The sequence below is a fragment of the Belonocnema kinseyi genome, chromosome 2 (genome assembly GCF_010883055.1).
Source record: "Belonocnema kinseyi isolate 2016_QV_RU_SX_M_011 chromosome 2, B_treatae_v1, whole genome shotgun sequence".
Taxonomy (NCBI): domain Eukaryota; kingdom Metazoa; phylum Arthropoda; class Insecta; order Hymenoptera; family Cynipidae; genus Belonocnema; species Belonocnema kinseyi.
Genome location: NC_046658.1, coordinates 36,642,008 through 36,662,178, shown reverse-complemented (window position 1 = coordinate 36,662,178; position 20,171 = coordinate 36,642,008). Strand labels below are relative to the sequence as shown.

At 34.8% G+C, this 20,171-nt stretch overlaps 1 protein-coding gene across 5 annotated transcripts in view; it reads left to right on the top strand.

Moving 5' to 3' along the window:
- The window catches only part of LOC117167645 (connectin), a 526,083-nt gene that overhangs the window by 320,859 nt on the left and 185,053 nt on the right, over positions 1 to 20,171 (top strand). The window contains exon 2 of one of the 5 annotated variants that reach the window (XM_033352724.1): positions 11,071 to 11,127. The exons of the other annotated variants lie outside the window; for them this stretch is intronic. The gene's annotated coding sequence lies outside the window, so the exon portion shown is untranslated. The remainder of the gene's footprint in view (positions 1 to 11,070; positions 11,128 to 20,171) is intronic. 5 annotated transcript variants of the gene reach the window in all.

Below are 20,171 nucleotides of genomic sequence, written 5' to 3'. Positions count from 1 at the left end.
TTCCTACTATACTTATACAAGCCATCTATTTACAAACAAACAAGATATGGCTTTGTGGCGTCTTACCCACGCTGGCATCTTCCCCCGGTTTACCTTACATTTAGAATAAGGAGGTATCAGAAAGTAGGCGAATAAATCGATCGCCATTTTCTATAAACGAGAACATCTTCAGCGCCAGTTGTTACTTTTGCGATTCTACCTCTGTAAAAAATTAGATCGTCCGAATATCATCATTTCGAAAGTTGTGTATGCGGAATGTATTTGAGATAAGGAAAAGATCGCTATTCACCTGAATATGCCCTTTACCTTGGGATTTATTTCTCTCCGAAAAAAAATCGATGAAAGAAACCTTTCCTTACCCGATAGTGCCTTTTTCTTCTATTTTCAATCGAAGTGAGAAATTCCTTAAATGATCGAATCTTACTGCTAAGAATTTAACATTGTTCTTTGGTTCTCTAAAGTAAGATCCAGGCCACATCTGTAGTTAAAGATACTTGTTTGGCATTTACACAGTGGGATTTATCACATACTTTAAGAAAAAGCCATAGATGCTCTTTTGCAAGAACAAATAACTAGTACACGGAACAGTGAATATTCTTAAATTTTTAAAAATGCATCAAATTATGCATTTAACTCTTCAAGGAGGAAAATAATGAACTGTCTCAAATCTCAGGAAGATAAAAGAGAGAGATTTTTCCAGTCAAGTCTAGAGAAATTTTATTATATTATTTCTATCTTATTCCTTTAAAAAAGTACACTTTCTTTTTATATATCAGCTACCTTGTTGCAAATTAAAGCCTGTGGGCGCAGCTCGCAGATTTCTTCTTCCCATTCTTTTCCATCTTATCATCTGACTGTAAGCCCAGTTCGCCGAGTAATAGATATATACATCGCCTTTCAGCTGCTTATTTCTCTCTCTTTTTATCAAAAATTTCTTTGACTTATTAAGAAATCTGACCTTGTATTGAATAAAAACAATAGGCAGTCTTGCGAAAGCTCACTCAATTAAATACATGTTTCTCAAGTTTTTGAAAAGCCCAGCTTAGGAAAAGCCAAAGTCTCTACCTTTTAATTAACAAGAGTTGAAAAGCCGACATGGACTAGAACAGGCGGAAATTATTCACTGATAAAGTGAACGTTTTGAAAAGCACCCAGCTCTCTTTCTTTCCTCCGGAAAGTCTAAAAGAACGAAACTCTCGAAAACTATTATATTCTATTATATTCCACTCTATGCAGGGAAATGGCTACTACACCGATATTTGAAACTTGTTGCTCCAAGTATGAACCAAAGAACCAGCAGACTTGAAGATGATAAGAAGGCTCTCTTGAAACTTGACTTAATGGTGAAAGTGGGTACTTTAATGTAGAGATCGAAATCGCGACATATTCCGTTAGTTCCTATCAAGAAAATTAATATTCTCCGCCATTCGATTTCTCATAATATCTTTATCCTTGACTTTTCCTTTTAATTTCTCACTTCTCATTCTACTCCTTTTCCTCTTCTCGAGAATAAACGGGTCTATGCCGCCTGAGGTACTATCTTTATGCTTCCATAGTTATGGTACTTCGCAAGATAGTTGTTTTAATGCGAATTATACTCGCGCGAATTAACATCACTTTCTATGTCCTATAATAGTGCGCTTCGCTATTTATACATGTGAGTGGGTGGTATACACAAGTGGATGGTTTACACAGTAAAAAGAAGTGTTCAAAATGATACCGAAATCAATATCATTTTGATATACAATAAAAATCATACCGAATTCATGAGCATTTTGATAGGCCGGAGTGAATGATCGACTTCTGAGATCATAATGTTCTGATTCGGGATCATGTATGAAGTCAAATCAAGATGGATGACGTTCTTAGATTTCTTTAGCTCACATGCAAGCTTTTTATAATTTCTGATCGTACATGATCTCGAGAGTCAAATGATCGCTGGAGCAAAATGCTCTGCAAAAAAATTGATCCTGTTTTTTATTGTGTAATGCTCGGTCGTACACGTTGGAACTCTGGGGTTAGTGAAATAAAATTTTCGAAATTTTACGGAAAAATATTGATTCGAAGGAAAAAGCATCCTTTATTCATAATATTGCAAAAACTGCAGTTCGTTTTCGTTTCGAGAAATGAAATTGTTAATTAATATACGTAGAATATTCCCATGCATGAAGTGCTCCATACATACCATATATGTTGCTCCACCCCTGCACATAGTTTAAAGAAAAGGGTTAAATAACCACTGTATTGTCGCACTGGGAGCAGCTGCTATCTGCACAGAAAAAAGGATCAATTTTGTTGCAGAGCATTTTGTTCCAACGAACATTTGACTCTCGAGATCATAATGATCTGTCTATTCAGATCAATTTGATCTTATTTTTTGGTTAATTTGTCAGACTAAACAAAATGTCCGCCAGTTCTTGGCGTTGGTGTCATAATGACATAACCTAAAAATTGTATCTAACCATACACAAATGACAACTACACTTGACAGGTGATATTTCCTAACAAGCACACTGCAGAATCAGAAACCATAAAAAGCTTGCATATGAGCTACAGTACTCTTTAGAACGTCAGCCATCTTGGTTTGACTTCATACATGATCTCGAATCAGACTATTATGATCTGAAAAGTCGATCATTCAGTCCAACGATCAAAATGCTCACCTATGCCCACGTCTCATGTCCGTGATGCGGGTGGTCACAAGACACGATGGAATCACATCGTTAGGCGATCGTTTGGTGAAAATGACATCGTCCTGGCATGCGAAAAAGAACCCTCTGTACTTAAATTAAGCTCTGATGTTCTCAAAAAAGCAAAAGTTGACTCTTTTGACAAGGGCTGTTTTTCTACATTTCTGTGAAAGTCTCTGTGCATTTTCTTGTTAAGTAGTTCTTGGAGGAATTTTTCAATCTGTGATTTCTTTACTTTGGCTTTTAGAAGTGAAGAATCTAAATGGAGTAATGCACTTTCCTCACTTCTGGTGTGAAAATTCAGGCCAAGAGTGTCGGCCATTTGCAACGATGCAAGGTCTACTTAGAACGATTTGGTTATGAAGAAATTGGAGGTTCAGAATTCCACGTCCGCCTTGAAGGTGTGAGATGTATAATCGCGGAACGGGCGAATTGACATGCAAGCTCTTATGCATATGCATGAGTTTAAGGGTTGCGATATCAAGGAACGTAAGCTTTTTCTTCGTCCACTGAACCACCCCAAACTAGTAGAATAGAAATGGGACGGTAAACATATTACTTGGAGATACCTTGTTTAACGCCGACAGATTTGAAGACCAAATCTGTCGAATAAGATGCTTGTATCTGCATCGGAGAGACTTCTTCACTGATGTTACGTACTGAATGCGGCTTTGGTGTGCTTTGGTGGCTTTGGTGTGCCTAGGTGTGTATAAGTATCTCCAGTGTCAAGACGTCTGAAAACATTTATATCCACAATCGCAGGGCCATTGGGAACGCTAACAATCTTTCCTTTCTTCAGATGAATGTTGCACATTTGTTCAATTCAAAGTCTATAACAATCTCTCTTGTGTACTCCTTGACGATATTTAAAGTACTCTGATGTTTGCTTTTATCAGAAGCATAAATCTTCAAGTTCCTGAAAGGCAACCCTTTGGAAGGTGACGTTGTTCGTTGTCAAACGATATTTTCCAGATGAGATAGTAAATCTAGTTTTTCAAAGGGGGAACAATCTCTATATGCCTCTCACTATGTGTGGATGAACTCTTAAGCTTCCTAACCTGCAGCTGATAAGTATATGAGAGGTTGAATCAAAAGTTTTCCGCTAGTCCATCTAGGCTATTGATAGGGCGAGCAGATGGGCTGCTGCGTCTTTTCAGACGCACCCTGTCAATTTGAAGGTTCTCTATGCAGCCTGCAACACCTTTTTCAAGCCACGTTGTTCGTATATCTCTCTTCACACAGGCTCATTTCTTCGAATAATCCTGTTGTTCTAGGAAAGCTGTGAAGATCTTATACAGTGTGTTTAAACAAGTTAGCATCCTATAATTCTCTTGGTTAAACAAGTTGCCTTTTTTCGATGGGATTATAGTGCGTCCTAACACCAGTCACTGCGAAATGTGCATTTTAGAGTTTAAATATGAGGTAAATATGCGGGCCAGATGCTGGTGTGTTGAAGTCAACTTCTTCTACCAGAAGTTCTTAATACCGCCTGATCCTGCAGCCGAAAAGTTCTTCTTACCCTAAGCGTTTTTTTACCTCTTTGGCAGTGATAGATAGCCATTCCTCCTCAGATGTTATGAGGTATTCGCAAGACTCCTTGAAGTGGATGATATGCTTAGTACTTTCTTTCATCTCCAGTGTTTTCGAGATTTTTTACACCTCTTTTCAAAAAGTCACTACCTCTTATGGCCTTGTTTGGATTTTTGACAAAAAGATGGGGATCGAGTCAGCAGCTCTGACTTGTTCAGTGTGTGATTGTAGATCCTAAGTTCTTGGCGAATTTTCGAACCCTTTCCGCAAAAGGTCTACCTGATTTTATTTAGTCAATCACAAACCAAACTTGTTTAGTTCCGTTGATGTAAACGCCTTTTGGTTTTTTGATCCATTGTCAGTTTTAGCCTTCAATTCTAATTCTCCAAAGCTCTCGCAGAACCATAAGCTGAACAATTGATGATCCAGAGGTTGTACTGCTCCAAGATATCTTCACAAAGGGAGGCATTCATTTCAGCCAGATCTTGGGGCTTAGGGGGCAGCTGGTTCAAGCAGCAGTTGGGGAAGTACATCGCGTACATATCAATTTTTAAAAGATAGGCACGTTGATTTTGCAATAACTGATGCGAAACGTGCTAAAGCTCTAGGTGTTTCTGCCACCACATAGTGTACATACGCGCCATAAATCCTCCATGAGCAGGGATAATGCTGGCATCGTGGGTGTCTAGAAAGTCATCCTTTAGTTGATTTTTCCACTTAGTATGGGTGTACCACCGGATTTTCGTTGTATTTCTATTTTAATTATTTTCAGCACCTCGAACTCTAGGCCCTAGGGTGATCGACACTGTTTGACGGTGTCACCATTGTTCCCAAGAGCAGCTAGGGAAAGGGTACCTCCGTTCTTGTAGAACCCCGCATGCACGGGTAAGGCTGTAAGCTCTGAAAGGTCGCCTAGTACCCCAGAGTATACATACACAAACCTACTTGCTTCGAGCTATTTTTTCTGTTAATTTATACACCGAAAATTAATTTTATTGTCAAATAAAAAGAAATATATTACTTTTAAATATTTTCTTGTAATTCAGTCAATAAAAATTACTTTAATGTCAAGATTCCTTACATATTATTGTTGCAACATATAGAAAATACATTCCCATTAATGTATTGCACACATTATATGGTCAAATAGTCAAGAAATGTAAGTGACACTAAGAAAATAGCGAAAAAATCGACTTTTTTCGATTGTTTGAAAGTTCAAAGTCAATTAGGGAGGGTAAAAAAATATTTTAACGGAATTATCGCTGTACAGGTATAAACCGGATTGCTTTGAAATATTTTGATTAATAATTTAAAACTAAAAAAAAATAATTTTTGCTGTTCAAATTTGAAGAAGTGCTTCGTTTCTTGAAATTTTTAGCTATATATAAGATGTGGTGACAAAAAGAATTTTTCGTATGACACTTTAGTTGAGTGTTCTTGACTCCCAAAAGAAAGTTTTCATTGCTATCAAAACTTCGCACAAACAACTTTTTTTCAATACGCGCTAGTGGTTACACTTGAGAAATAATGACCCATATTATATATGTTATAAACGTGTACTTTGTGTATGTTCTGTGTTCCATCTAAATATGCCAACTTTCAGATGCAGCCTGTATCAGCTGCATCTATGAGTACTTCATACCTTAAAAATAACACAGAACCAGGGCGGTCACTGTAAGCTGATCCACGATGAGAATTATAGGGAGGGAAAAGGTATTGCGGTACACGAGAAGTGCACATCTATTTATACACCGGATATAAAGCAGGACTTTATATGCGGATTTACACGATTTTTTGATTTTATTAGTGCAATTTTCGACAAATCTATTGGAGAAACACTGGACCATATTTGCAGCATCCCTCGAAGGAACCTGTATAGCAAACGTTTCTCTACGAATTTTCATTACAGGATTTGCCAAGAGATCCCGTGCAGGAACCGGTGCAAGAACCTTTCACTTTTCAAGTAAAAGAATTTGCAACTCGAAACTATTTAAGATAACTTTATTGAACGCATTTTTGCAATGCTTAGGTCCGGCTTCGGATATAAGCAAGTTTAAAAGGAAATGCTTATATACCACGTTACCTATATGTTTTGCTCGATAATATGTTACAGGCTGCCCACAAAATTGACTTATGCGAATTTTATTGGCATACCAATAGCGTAATACATTGCTGATTTTTATATCGTTTTGCAATTATTCCACGTACTGCAAACATATACCACAATTCTGATATCGCAGCCCTGTACAAAGTTTTCATACACTGCTTTTTTATGACTGATTAAGTTCTCTTAATTTTAATTATGTCAGAGCAAAAAAATTTCTCTTTAAAGGGTAGATTGCTCTTGACATTCGGTATAAAATAAGCCCAGGATGAAGCCATTTTGTCTATTTTTAAAGTAGATATTGAAAAATAGTGTAAATTTCAATGTTTTCTGAAATGTTCAGTGGCTTCCAAAATAATCAACATTTTGCGATGTTCTTGGGTTCATTCCGAAGCTATTTTTCAGCGTGTCGCAACAGCTTATTAATACACAGCGTAAAAATTTTCTTACTGAATTGCAAAAAAAAATTGCAAGCAAAAAGTTGGACAAATTTGAAAACATCTTATTTGTAGGCAAATAAAAATGAAAATTAAATAAATATGTAATATATAATATTTTGTTAACACAAAGAATATTGCACTTTTTCCAACTTTTTTGTTACAACTTCAAGTCCTTTCAATTCGAAAAGGCAATTTTAACGATTTATACTTATAAGTTGTTATGATACGGTGAAAACATAGCTTCAGATTCGGCTTCAATTTGGGTTAAATCTAGATAGAATATTGCCAGAAAACAACTCATTAAATAGAAATTTTTTTAGCTCTGGCATAATTAAAATTAATAGAACGTATTGAGTCCTCAAAGAAACAGCTGTACGAAAACTTTTCACCGTGCAGGACATGGTAAACTTTAGAGTCTGGATGCATTAAGCTGATCGCGTTTACGTTTCCATAGAAGCCCTGGATGCTTTATCCGTCATGTTCACGTATCTCCAAGCCATGCCACTCGAGCTGTCAAGTTTGAATTTCGTAAACGCGCACCAAACGCACCAACACGCATTATATGAAGGTGCACATACGTTCGACGTCCAGATACGTCTGCGCCCTATACAGTAAACATATGAGTCGATATATTGGCGCGCGCCCACCTTATCTTCGATCTAGTAATTGCTGCGGTTCCATTGATGATATAATTGTGTCATTGATTTCGTCAAGATTGGTCACTGACACTTAATCACCCATGAGGATTATTAGACACTTCGATTATAGGTATATTGCTAATGGAGTAGAGGTGATGATGATCTATTCACACGCTGTTTTTATCAACACCGCAACAATTCAGAAAATAAATTGAGGTTCGCCAATACGTCACATATTCAGCGGAAGTCACATTGTTTCTCCCTGAAACGTTCTACATTGAAAGATTCTGTAGAATTTTATTACACGTGTGGATTGTAAAGTTCGCAAATCAATGTTTACATTCTCATTCATGAGAGTTTAATGTACTGCTACAAATTTTTATCTCTGGTTTTTAACGGATCTTTACGTTTGGATACTCATAGAGCCCGACAATCATAAAACATTTTCCGTGTCTGTATGCCTGGATGTATGGTTACCGGAATCTTGTAGCCACGTTAAATTTTGTAGGATATGTCCAACAGAGTCAGCGTTTGATACACTTTTTAATGTCCGCAAAATTAAGGTTAACTTCTTAACCAGATATTTTCAACAAAAATTAGAAAATTTGGAGCATTTTGAACATGTGAAAATCTGTTTTCTTCAAATTTATGAAATATTTGTCAAAGTTTCTTATAGATGGGCAGAAGAATTGCAAATTATCTAACTAAAATTTTCCATTTCGATAAGGATTTGAAAAGTCATATACTTTTGAGAAATTTAAAAAAATATCAAAAACCAAAGTTTTTTTGATAGGTTAGGAAATTTAATTCAAAGTTGTCACTAGATAATGATTAAAACTTCATGCCTGCTCTCTGCCGAAAATGTAAGCATTCCTGTGACCAATCACTGCAACAATCACCAATCACCTGGGAATTCAGAAGGAATTTCTGTATTTACTAATTTTTTTCACCAGTTTCGTATTCATTTTACAGATTTTTTCAGTACAGTATTTGGTTTAAAGTATTAAGTTGAAATTGTCGTTGTTATATGGGGAAAATATTTAGTTAGCACAGCAAACTTTTCTTCCAATATTGTGATGTAGATGAAATTTCTCAAACGATGTCTCGGGAAGTTTTTTCAAGATTACTGGCAAAAATCAGGAGTGCACAATTTCTCGCGATCATTGCAGATGAAACTTTCGATGCATCTCGTAAAGAGTAACATTATTTTTCAGTTAGAACCGTTTCTAAATACTTCATTATTGAACAGGATTTTCTAAGCTTTTACGAAACGAAAAATACAAAATCAGCAACTCTGTATCAAATTATCAAGGATGTTATGATTCGGCTGGAATGGGATATTTCGAAATTACATGGACAATGATTCGATGGAGCTGTCAATATGGCCGGTGATATTTTCGATCTTCACAAGCGAATACGGGAAGATGAACCAACAGCACTGTATATTCATTGCCGGCTTCACATAGTAAGCCTAGTTGTTCGAGATGCCATGTTATGTGTTCTACCTGTGAACAACTTTCTCGGCATTCTCAAAGAAGCGATCAATTTTATTCGCGATTCTTCGAAAAGATTAACGCAATTTGAAGAACTGCTTACAGATTGTAGCCCAGGTTTAATGCCGTTTTGCCCAACAAGGTGTCTGCTTCGCACTAAATCGCCAAAAAGAATGCACAATAAAACGGTGTATAATGCTTGCCTAAACTTTTTCGAAGAAAAGCGCGACGAGCGCGAGTCAGATATATCTGCGTGTGCTAAAGCAGCTGGGGTTTTTAAAAGTATGGACAGTTTCGAGTTCTATACGTCTTCATGAACATTGTAATCTTTATTTCAGAAAAAGAATTGAGGTTTTGAATGCTAAACTGCAAAAATGCGAGCTCAGTATTAGTGAAGCAAATGAGAAAATCCGCATCGTCAGAGAACACCTAGAAAAAGTTCGAAGTTCAGGTTTTGAAAATGTTTGAACGAAAGCTGTCGAAGGTTCGTTTTCCCTACATCTACCCGACCCGGAGATTCCTCGCCAGGATAGAAAATCTTCCAAAATCGATCCTGTGCTGAGCAATGCTCATGCTTTTTCGAGTCCAAAAGAGTATTATCAAACAATTTTCTACGAGTTGATTGGCCAAGTTATTGTGGCAATGAAAGGTAGATTCGAGGGCGAAACTTCGAAACTCCTAGAGAAATTCGAAGATCACGCGACATCTCTTCATCAAAATATATTTTTCCACCAAATACCGCTAAAAAATGTGAAAATTAAGACCTTGCAGGACGTTGTCGATTATTTAAAAGACAATCCCAACTTAGCCGATTCAATTCCAGAGTGTATGAGACTAATAAGAATCTTATTAACCGTACCGGCATCTTCATGTAATGCTGAAAGATCATTCTCAGCTTTGCGTAGATTGAAAACTATTTGCGATCATCTATGAAATGAAAACGGTTAAACTACCTTGCTTTGGTACACGTACATTCGCAGCTAGCGAAAGAGTTGTTCCAACACAACAGAGTAAAAATTATCATCAACAATTTTATTAGAAAAAATGATCTGCTAACAAGCACATTTGCTATTTTTAAATAAAAAGAATATCAATTTACGCATAATTATTTATTATTATATAATAATATATTATATAAATATTAATAAGAAATCCCTCCTACTAATTTACTTTCTCGAGCTTCTTTATCCGCATAAAAGGAAAGGATGAGCAACTCGAGCTTGGTATTGCGAAGAAATTTTCATTACATATTCAAAATAATTCAGAAGCTCTAAAAATGTCAAGATTTAAAATTCATGTTTATTTTAAAATATTGTAGGTAGAATTTATTCTTAGACTCTATATGTACAGGTCAAATGAGATATTATGTTAATGTTATTGGTCATAATTATAAAAGTAAATTTCTTTGGAAAAAGTATTTCTCGTAATTAAATAGTAAGCCGAGCAATATTTTAGCTCACTGGCTATAAAAGGTAGAAATTTTATTAAATTAGTCAAAGGTGAAAATGTTTCTTTAAATATGGGCTATTTTGTGGCAAGATTTGCCACTTTACCTTAAAGACTTTCTTATTTTAGTCTAACAAACGTCAGTATTAATTTGGACTTCACGAAGTACGAACTTTGTAGGTAGGGTAAAGAGACCTTCAAGTAACAAAATCAAAAATCAAATGACAAGAACTTGCCCCAAGAATTAATAACAGCTTCTAGAGAAAAGAGGTTGTCTACTGGAAGGAAGAAATAGTGGCAGACAAGGGAATTGACAAATCAAAAGGCCATATTTCTCATACGAATATCTGTATACATTCTCTTCCTTTAAGAAGGCCCTTGTCACCAATGTTGTTACAAACTCATTTTGAAAGTGTGCAATTTTAAGAAATTCAACTTGAAAAATCAAGATTCGCGGTTGCGAGATGATGTACGTAGGGTCAGATTCATGTACGTCTTTCTGCTTGAAGTTTTTGTTTTGTTTTTGCTTTAAAAAAATATAAAAAAACAATTTTAAGGACGAATTCATAAGCGAGTCTTACTGCAAAAAAATTTTTTTAAACCAATTTTTTGTTTTTGTGAATTATTTGATTATAATACCAGTAAATATTCATTCGTAAGTATGATGATGCTAAATTCCAGTAATGTCTAATTCTAGAACTAATCAAATTTTCCCTTAATCTTTTTCAGGTAAGAATTCTCATACGCAGAGATTCTCAATTTCTCATCCTCCCTCTCTCCGCAGCAGTAAGTGTAGTTGCACCAATATTTTTAGACTAATATAACTTTGCAAATAAAATTTGTAAACGCATATCGAAACACAGATGAACGCAAAAAGTGAATGAAACAATTACATGAAACGTGTAAAGTGAAAGCTTCAATACTCAATTGTGCGGATATAACTGTTGTGCAACAATTGTTGACAGAAATTATTGTTGTTATCACCAGAAGGGTCACTGCAATTGTTTGCAATTGAGGAGAAGTGAAAGCATCAATGTCTCGCTTATGCAGGCGTAGATTCCATTATCTAGCCGTTCAATTGATTGGATGTATGTTTATGTGGATCCTTCACATTTTTCAATATTTACATATTCAATACTACATTGAAATCGGGATTGAATTACGTTTTCGATCATAGCTCGCATGGGCCTTGATGCTATTTCCAGGGCCTCCAAACGTAAACAGTCCCTTTGTCACAACGCTGCTGGTGTTCACGCATGGTTTAGCAAGCTTCTCTCGACCCCGCGGGCCCCGCTATCACCAGATATCTGCGGGGAAATCTGTTCTAGTCAATCCGAGGTTACTAATTCCAGGTCCCAGTGCATTAATGTTAATCTTATATTTTTGTCAAAACAATGGCAAAAGAAAAGAAGATCTTTCACAGAGTCCACAAGGTCCGCTCAGTCGCATTTTTTGGTATGTTTGAATTTATGAGAAAACCATTTAATTTTACGCAATAAAAATCAGCTGATCTTAGATAAACATGAATGCTCTTTTTTCTCTTATCCTTCGACCGTCTAAATTTTTCTTGAACTTCTCAATACTTAAAATAGAGGAAGTTTATCTAAAGTAACTTGATCGATAAATTTGTAGTCTTAGCATTATAGACTTTACATTTAAACAGATTCGAAAACATAAAGACAATGTCGTTCATTCCTGAGACTAGAATACTCAGCCGTGAAAAAGTTAATGAACACATTTTTTCCGTGCAGAAAACTTCCCATTTGGACTTTTTCTGTGCAAGGACATTAGGTACCAACCGCTACACCTTTATTTTCTGATCATTTTTGTAGCGGAATGAGATGTTAGATTTTAGCCAAGTCAGATTATTTGTTTACATACAAAATCGTTACAAACCTCTTAAATCATGTTTTTAATTGTTTTTAACCCTTTGGATATCAGAAAATACATACAAATATGTAAGCTTTCCAATATTTTGATCAATCATGAGCTGACAATTCTTGGTGTGAAATTAAGTACGCTTATATTTTTATAAAGTGTCCGCCATTAATTTACAGTAAAAAATTGGCGGTAAGTGGTTTATTAATAATTACACTCCATTAGCCGTGCTTTGTTTTTGTGAGCTATATATATATATATATATATATATTCGTGCGTGTGTGTATGAAAATATTCTCGCATTGATAGTAAAAGATTTTCTTGAACTGAAGTTAAATGTGTACTTTACCTACACTGTTAAAAATGTTTGGAGTTCCACTACACATCTACCACAATTCTACAATACAAGCGTAAGGTAAAATTGCAACCATGGTATTGGAATGACCGGGTCGAGCACCAGGTAGTTTAATACGTATTCAACGAGAATTTTACAAAAATTTAAATTTCGTGAATAATGAAAACAGTTCCAAATAGTTAGTCGACGACTCAGGTGCACCAGGTCCGCCCTAAGTATTATAACACGTATTCTACGAGAACTTTTTTAAAATGTAGGTTGTTTCAACAGCCAAAAAACTAAAAATTGTGAGTCGACGATCCAGGTGCACTAACTCGAGCACCACGTAGTTTAATACGTATTCGACGAGAATTTTTTCAAAATTTAGATTGTTCAGACAGACAAAATTACTAAAAATTGTGAGCCGACGATCCGGGTGCACCGGGTTGAGCACTTGGTAATTTAATGCGTATTCTACGAGAAATTTTTTAAATTTATATTTTGTGAATAATGAAAACAGTTCCAAATGGCTAGTCGACGACACGGGTGCACCAGGTCGCGCCCTAGATAGTTTAGCACGTATTCTACGAGAACTCATTGAGAATTTAGATTGTTCCAACAGCCAAAATTACTAAAAATTGTGAGTCGACGATCCGGGTACATCGGATCGAGCACCAGGTAGTACAATACGTATTCTAAGAGAACTTCAAAAAAATTTAAAGTTTGTGAATAATGATCAAAAATCCAAATAGTTAGACGACAATCCGGGTGCACCAGGTCGCGCCCCAGGTCGACTCTAATTTTTAGTAATTTTGGCTGTTGGAATGATCTAAATTTTGTAAAAGTTCTTGTAGAATACGTGCTAAACTAGCCGAGGAGCGACCTGCTGCACCCGAGTCATCGACTGACCATTTAGAATTGTTTTCATTATTGACGAAATTTAAATTCTTAAAAAGGTTCTCGTAGAAGATGTATTATACTACCTGGTGCTTGATCTGGTACACCCGGATCGTCGACTCACAATTTTTTAGCAATTTTAGCTGTTGAAACAATCTAAATGTTGAAAAAGTTCTCATAGAATACGTGCTAAGATACCTGGGGCGCGACCTGGTGCTCCCGGGTCGTCGAATCACCATTTGGAATTGTTTTCATTATTAACGAAATTTAAATTTGATTAAAGTTCTCGTAGAAAACGTTTTAAACTACCTTGTGTTCGACGTGGAGCACCCGGATCGTCGACACATAATGTTTAGTAATTTTGGCTGTTGAAAAAATCTAAATTTTGAAAAAGTTCTCGTAGAATACGTGCTAAGATACATGGGTCGCGACCTGGTGCACCCGAGTCGTCGACTGACCATTTGGAATTGTTTTCATTATTCACCAAATTTCAATTTTTTTAAATTTCTCGTAGAATACGTATTATACTACCTGGTGCTCGATCTGGTGCAAACTTTTTTCACGCGGGCAGAAATTTGTTTGCCAGGAACAAGTGTTCTCAGAAATGATTTAAATTTGTTGTTCTAATTTTTCTCTTCAACAGGCGTCGAGATATCCAGCTAGTAGACTTGTATTGTAAAATTCCAAAACATGTAAGGTAGCATACCAATGCCAGAATTTGGAAACTACAACATTGTGTATTGCAGTGTTACCTTACGTTTCGGAAATAAACTTCTAATACATGTAGTGGAAGTTTCCAACAGAAATTTTTAACAGTGTACAACACAAAATTCTGCAGAAAACTCTTTAAAATATGTTGACTAAAGTATACTATGAGTATTCATATGAGAAATATTTTTGAAGAATAGGATGATGGGGCTTTGCGAAATCAGGAGGAATTCGTAAAATAATGTGTAATAATAATATTTGGAAAAACTTGTTACAGAGAAACAAAAAAGAATCACATAAAGGCTGTATCATTCTTTACGAGAAGAATGGTGAAAGTCTGAAAATTGTTATGTATGCGTACTTGAGATTAAGATAATTTACAGATAATTAATTATTCTAATTATTTAAAGACGTTGGACCATTTTTTCCCTGTAATGAACTAGATGTTTTTTACTTTATAAACCGGTGTAACTGGCACAATATAATTTCTTTAGTGAATATAAGAAAATGATTCTCCTTTATAGCAGAGGTAACGTAAGCAAAAGATATATTTTTCACAAAGCGTTTGAACTTTTTCAACGTATTTTAAAACTGTAAGATGTATATTTGATGCGATTGACAATATTAATGATAATGTAATAATATTATACCACTTTCTTCAGAAACTTATTTTATTTATTCACTCTTATTATAATTAGATACCCCTGATCTTCGATATAAATGACACGACTTTAATTAGAGGACAGATTTAAAGGCATGCTCTTCGTGACCACGTGACCAAACTAGTTCCTGGTTATGAGCATTTTTTTAGTGTTCACTGTGTCCACACGGATTGAGATATTGTGTTCAAAATTTGACAGATTGAATAAAAAGCACAAAAGAACGTTTGTATACATCAATATATTTACAGTTTTAAAGAAAGTTTTTTTTATAAATCGATGAAATAGGATATTACCATTCGAGTTATAGCACTTTGCAGATAATTTTTGGTTTGATGCATTTCGGATTTTTTGGTTCGCGTATGTTGAGCACTGACACCAATTTTGGACTAAATCGTTTAAACCTTAAATAAAATTAATCTAAGCAATAAAACTTGCACATTCGTTGCCAATCAACAAATAAGTATCTGCATACACGTAACCTATCATTATTTTTGGAGCATTTTTAGCGATTTCTAGATGAGAAAAAAGAAACTTTGAACGTCGATAAAGTCGAGATCACGTGACTACTATCAGCGAGAAAACTATAGGCATCTGAATTTGAAGCTTAACAACTCAGTCAAAAAAAAAAACGCTAGCGCAACAAAAAAAAACAGTCATGTAAAAGCTGAAAGTGTTCTACGATAATGAGCTTGAAGACGTTTATGTAAAAAAATGTTTGTGCTTAGCAGACTGAAAAACGTAAAAAAAGTAAGGATTTTTGGGTATATTTAAGAACAGTCAAGTTTAGAGCATTGTTTCTTATACAAGGGGCGATCGGAAAAATTTGAAAAAATTCATGAGTATGAGGAAAACTGTTGTGAACCAGTTGCAGTTAAGAAATTAAAAAAATTATAAAAATTGTTGCTTAAAAGCACAAGAATGTGCAACCATATTATCTTCAGTTCTAATACAGATATTATAGCGATTGAAACTGCAAACTGTAATTGATAGGCTCTGTATTTATTTTCAATCACCCAGAAGGATGTGTTAGTCTTCTTTTTTGTGAAAATCGCGATATTTTTAAACATTTTTTTTTGTTGGAAAACAAGTGACCCCACCCCAGCAGGGAGGGGGGGGCTTTTTTGTTTTACTGCCGACCGCTGGTGCCATTCTTCTGCCCCTAGTTCTGAATGCTTGGATGCCACCTGGCCACGGGTCAAAGAAAGGGACCAGCGGTCAGCAGTAAAAAAAAGGGCCCTCCTTGCTTTCTGTCACTTGTTTTCCAAAAAAAAATGTCTAAAATATTTGCGATTTTCACAAAAAATAAGACTAACACATCCTTACGGGCGACTGAAAATAAATACAGAGCCTATACATTACAGTTTGCAATTTAAATCGCTTTAATATCTGTATTAGAACTGAAGATAATATAGTTGCACATTTTTGTACTTTTAAGCAACAATTTTTATTTTTTTAATCTCTCAACTACAACTGGTCCACAACAGTTTTCCTCATACTCATGAATTTTTTCAAATTTTTCCCATCGCCCCTTGTATAAGAAATAATGCTCTAAACTTGACTGTTCTTAAATGTACCCGAAAAAATTTACTTTTTTTACATTTTTCAGTCTATTAAGAGCAAAATTTTTTTACAGAAAAATCTTCAAGCTCATTTACGTACAACACTTTCAGCTTTTATACGACTGTTTTTTTGTTGCGCTAGAATTTTTTTTGACTGAGTTTTTAAGCTGAGGCTGGGTCGACTCCCATGGGCGCGTTTGACCACGTATAGCGACACTTGCGCAATCTACAAGGAGGTGGCAAACTAAAGCGTATCCATGTGTTCGTGCACGTAAATATGTATATTATTTGAATGTGTTGCACGCATTAAAACTGGAGAAAATAAACGAATGAATTCAAAATTACACAAATTTAAGACGAAAAATGTGTAAATACTGTTTCCTGTACCATTTTTCGGCATAAATTTGTACAATTTTGAAATAATTCTTCAATAAATGAAGAATTACATAACACATGAAATGTAACATTTTTTCAACATTTTATTTATTCGAATTATAATAGAGAAGTGAAATCAGTGACATCCTGGCACAGCAAAAACATTTCAATTTACTTTAACTTTGTTTATTTTCCAATGTCCTGATTTCACTTCATACGGCGAGACACAACTTTTTTGAACTTAGGAAAATTTGAAGTTTGTTGACAAAACTATAACCTCAACGAACACTAGAATGGCGGCGCCAAGATATTTTAAGAAAATATTACCCCCACTTATGTCGCTACAGTAGAGCCATCTACAAGGAGGTGGATAACAACAAAAGTATATGTGAGCACACGCGCCCATGGGAGTCGACCCAGCCTGGTTAAGCTTCAAATGCAGATGTCTATAGTTTTTCTCGCCGATAGTAAGTTCGTTCATGAAATTTTTGTGTACAATAATTTTCAATTTTTTTTGTCTTAAAAATAAAAGATAAATTTCAAATTGGAAACATAGCAACACCAGAAATTTGATCAAATTTACTCTTCGGAGTTGTCCGACCAACTTTTATAATTCTTGACGTCTTATTTTTGACGTTGATCAATCAGTTGATAACTATTGTTGACAGTGAACGAACCGGCGGGGCTCAGCGTCGGACTCACCTTATCTTTCGCCCCCGGGCGAAATTTTATTATTATTGGTTTGGTATAACTTAAAATTGTTTCACAGCAGTACAAAAAATCCACAAGAATATATAACCATTAGAAAATTGTAATTATTTTCTGAAGATGAACATTTCTCAAGATGGGACTTGGACGGATTTTCGAGTATCACATTCTAAGATGTTCCTCGATTTTTTTAAATCCAGACATCTACTTTATCGACGTTAAAAGTTTTTTTCCTATTCCCATAGTATTTCACTAGAAAACTTTCTTCGTAATTAGAAACATTTTGATATATACAAACGTTCCTTAGTCCTTTCGGTATAACTTCCTAAATCCTGAACACGACATCTCAATCCGTGTGGACGTAGTGAGGACCGAAAACAATGAAAAAATTTTCATTCTTCACATACAAATTTTATGAATGAACTTAGTCACGTCATCTCGACTCTATCGACGTTCAAAGTTTATTTTTCTCTTCGCTAGAAATCGCTAAAAATTCTCCAAAAATAATGATAGGTTACGTGTATGCAGATACTTATTTGTTAATTGACATAGTTAATGTGCAAATTTTATTGCTTACATTAATTTTTTCAAGGTTTAGACGATTTAGTCCAAAATTGGTGCCAGTGCTTAATATACCCGAACCAAAAAATCCGAAAAGCATCAAACCAAAAATTATCTGTAAGTGCTATAATTCGAATAGTAATATCCTATTTCATCAATTTATGAATAAACTTTCTTTGAAATTATAAACAAAATTATGTATACAAACGTTCTTTAGTGCTTTCTGTTTAATCTGTCAAATTTTAAACACAATATCTCAATCCGTGTGGACACAGTGAACACCAAAAAAATGCTCATAACCGGAGACTAGTTTGGCCACGTAGTCACGAAGAGTATGCACTTAAAAGAAATAAAATGGACAATAAAGAATTCATGGGAATTTTATCTCAATTAGTAATTTTTAAATAATTTATATTCATAAGAATAAGTCTTTTATTATACTTTATTATAGTTCGCATTTTAGGATTGAAATGTATTCTTAATATTTAGTCGTTGGATTGAAGTTGAGTTAAATTTGATTAATATTTCATGGTAATTTATCAAAGCATCTTTCGCCAAAAAAAACTTTAAATTGCATAATTAATATCAAAGAATGATACGTTTGTGGATTTTTCTTTCTTTCTTCTTCTTTTTTTTTTGTTTGACGCAAAAATTTTACACAATTTTTTCTCAAAATAACTATTTTTTACGTTGGGTGCTCTGAAAACCTCGTCATCATATGAAAATGTTGCATTTTACAAATTTTGTGAAGAATGTTTACCAGAATGCGGTATATACCAATACGTCTATAACTTCGAACCGGAGAGGGAGAAATTAAATCGGGTTACTGTACATATAGTTGAACTAGACTGATTCATTTTGTTTTTAAGGTTAGTATTTCTTCTATATTTAAATGTTTGAAAGAATGGAATGGCAATTATTTTTACAGAAAAAACTGGGGATTCTATTAGAACAGATTTTTATTTCAAAAAGAGCTGCAACAAAAAGGAATATTTTTTGTTGAAAAGGAACCCAAAATGACCGTTCTAATAGAGCCTTTTTGTCACCTCTGCATTAACGTACTCCGAAGATTTTGCAAGTTAATGTTGCACATTTTAATTTATAATTTGGAATAAGTCGTTGAGGACCTAACGTCCGTTTTTTCAGCACTTTTTTAGTGAGATTTTCTGCTACCGAATCGAACTTTCAAGATTCGTCATCAGAATTGTAACAAAATTCAATCTAAAATAATTATTTTCGTTTATTTAACAAAAAATACGATTTTTTGCATTGCATACAATCTTTATTTAATTATTTTCATCTCGAATTTGTGAAGATATACCTCTAAAAAGTGAAATTATTGCGTCCATGCAACCTATTTTTCAAATATACAAGTTAGTTTTCTGAAATTCAAGATGGCGATGTCCAAAATGGATGCTGAAACCCCAACTTTTGTGCTATTCCTGATTTTCCGTATGGGGAGCAAGATTTTTAAATAGATTCTAATACATGATTGTGTATATGGGTTTTTGGAGTGGCTAATCACGATTTCGAAACAAGATGTTCAAAATTCTACATGAAGGAGCCAATATGGCGGCTGAAGATTACTTAAAGATTCCAATATTCATAAAAATTCGGACGTGGGGGGTTTCTGGAGCCACTGATCAATAAACCATGTTCACATTCTGAAAATTCAAAATGACAGATCAAAATTCAAGATGACGGACTTAATACTACTGCCAAACTTACCGAAAAATCCAGAGTTTCATACAAATTCGCACATAGGAGGAGTGAATCTACGCAATATGTAATCCTGAAAGATAATTATGCTTATCTAATAATAATTATAATTATTGGACTGCGACATTTACTCTGGAAAAAGGCATGAATCCTCATTCCCACCAAAATAACATTAAACTTGAAAATAAATAAAAAAATGAATCAGTTTTATTTTAAATTTAAATCTTTTTTGGCAATCATATTGGACTCGCCATCAAGAATTTTGAAAATCTGATCTCAGATTTGCCATTAACGGCTCCAAAAATGCCCCTGTGTGAATTTTGTTGAAAATCGGAATGTTTCAGTATTTTTTGGCGCCTTGTTGGATCCGCCATTTTTAATTTTGCACACCTGATTTCGGATACGTGATTAGTGATCTTAAAACCCCCT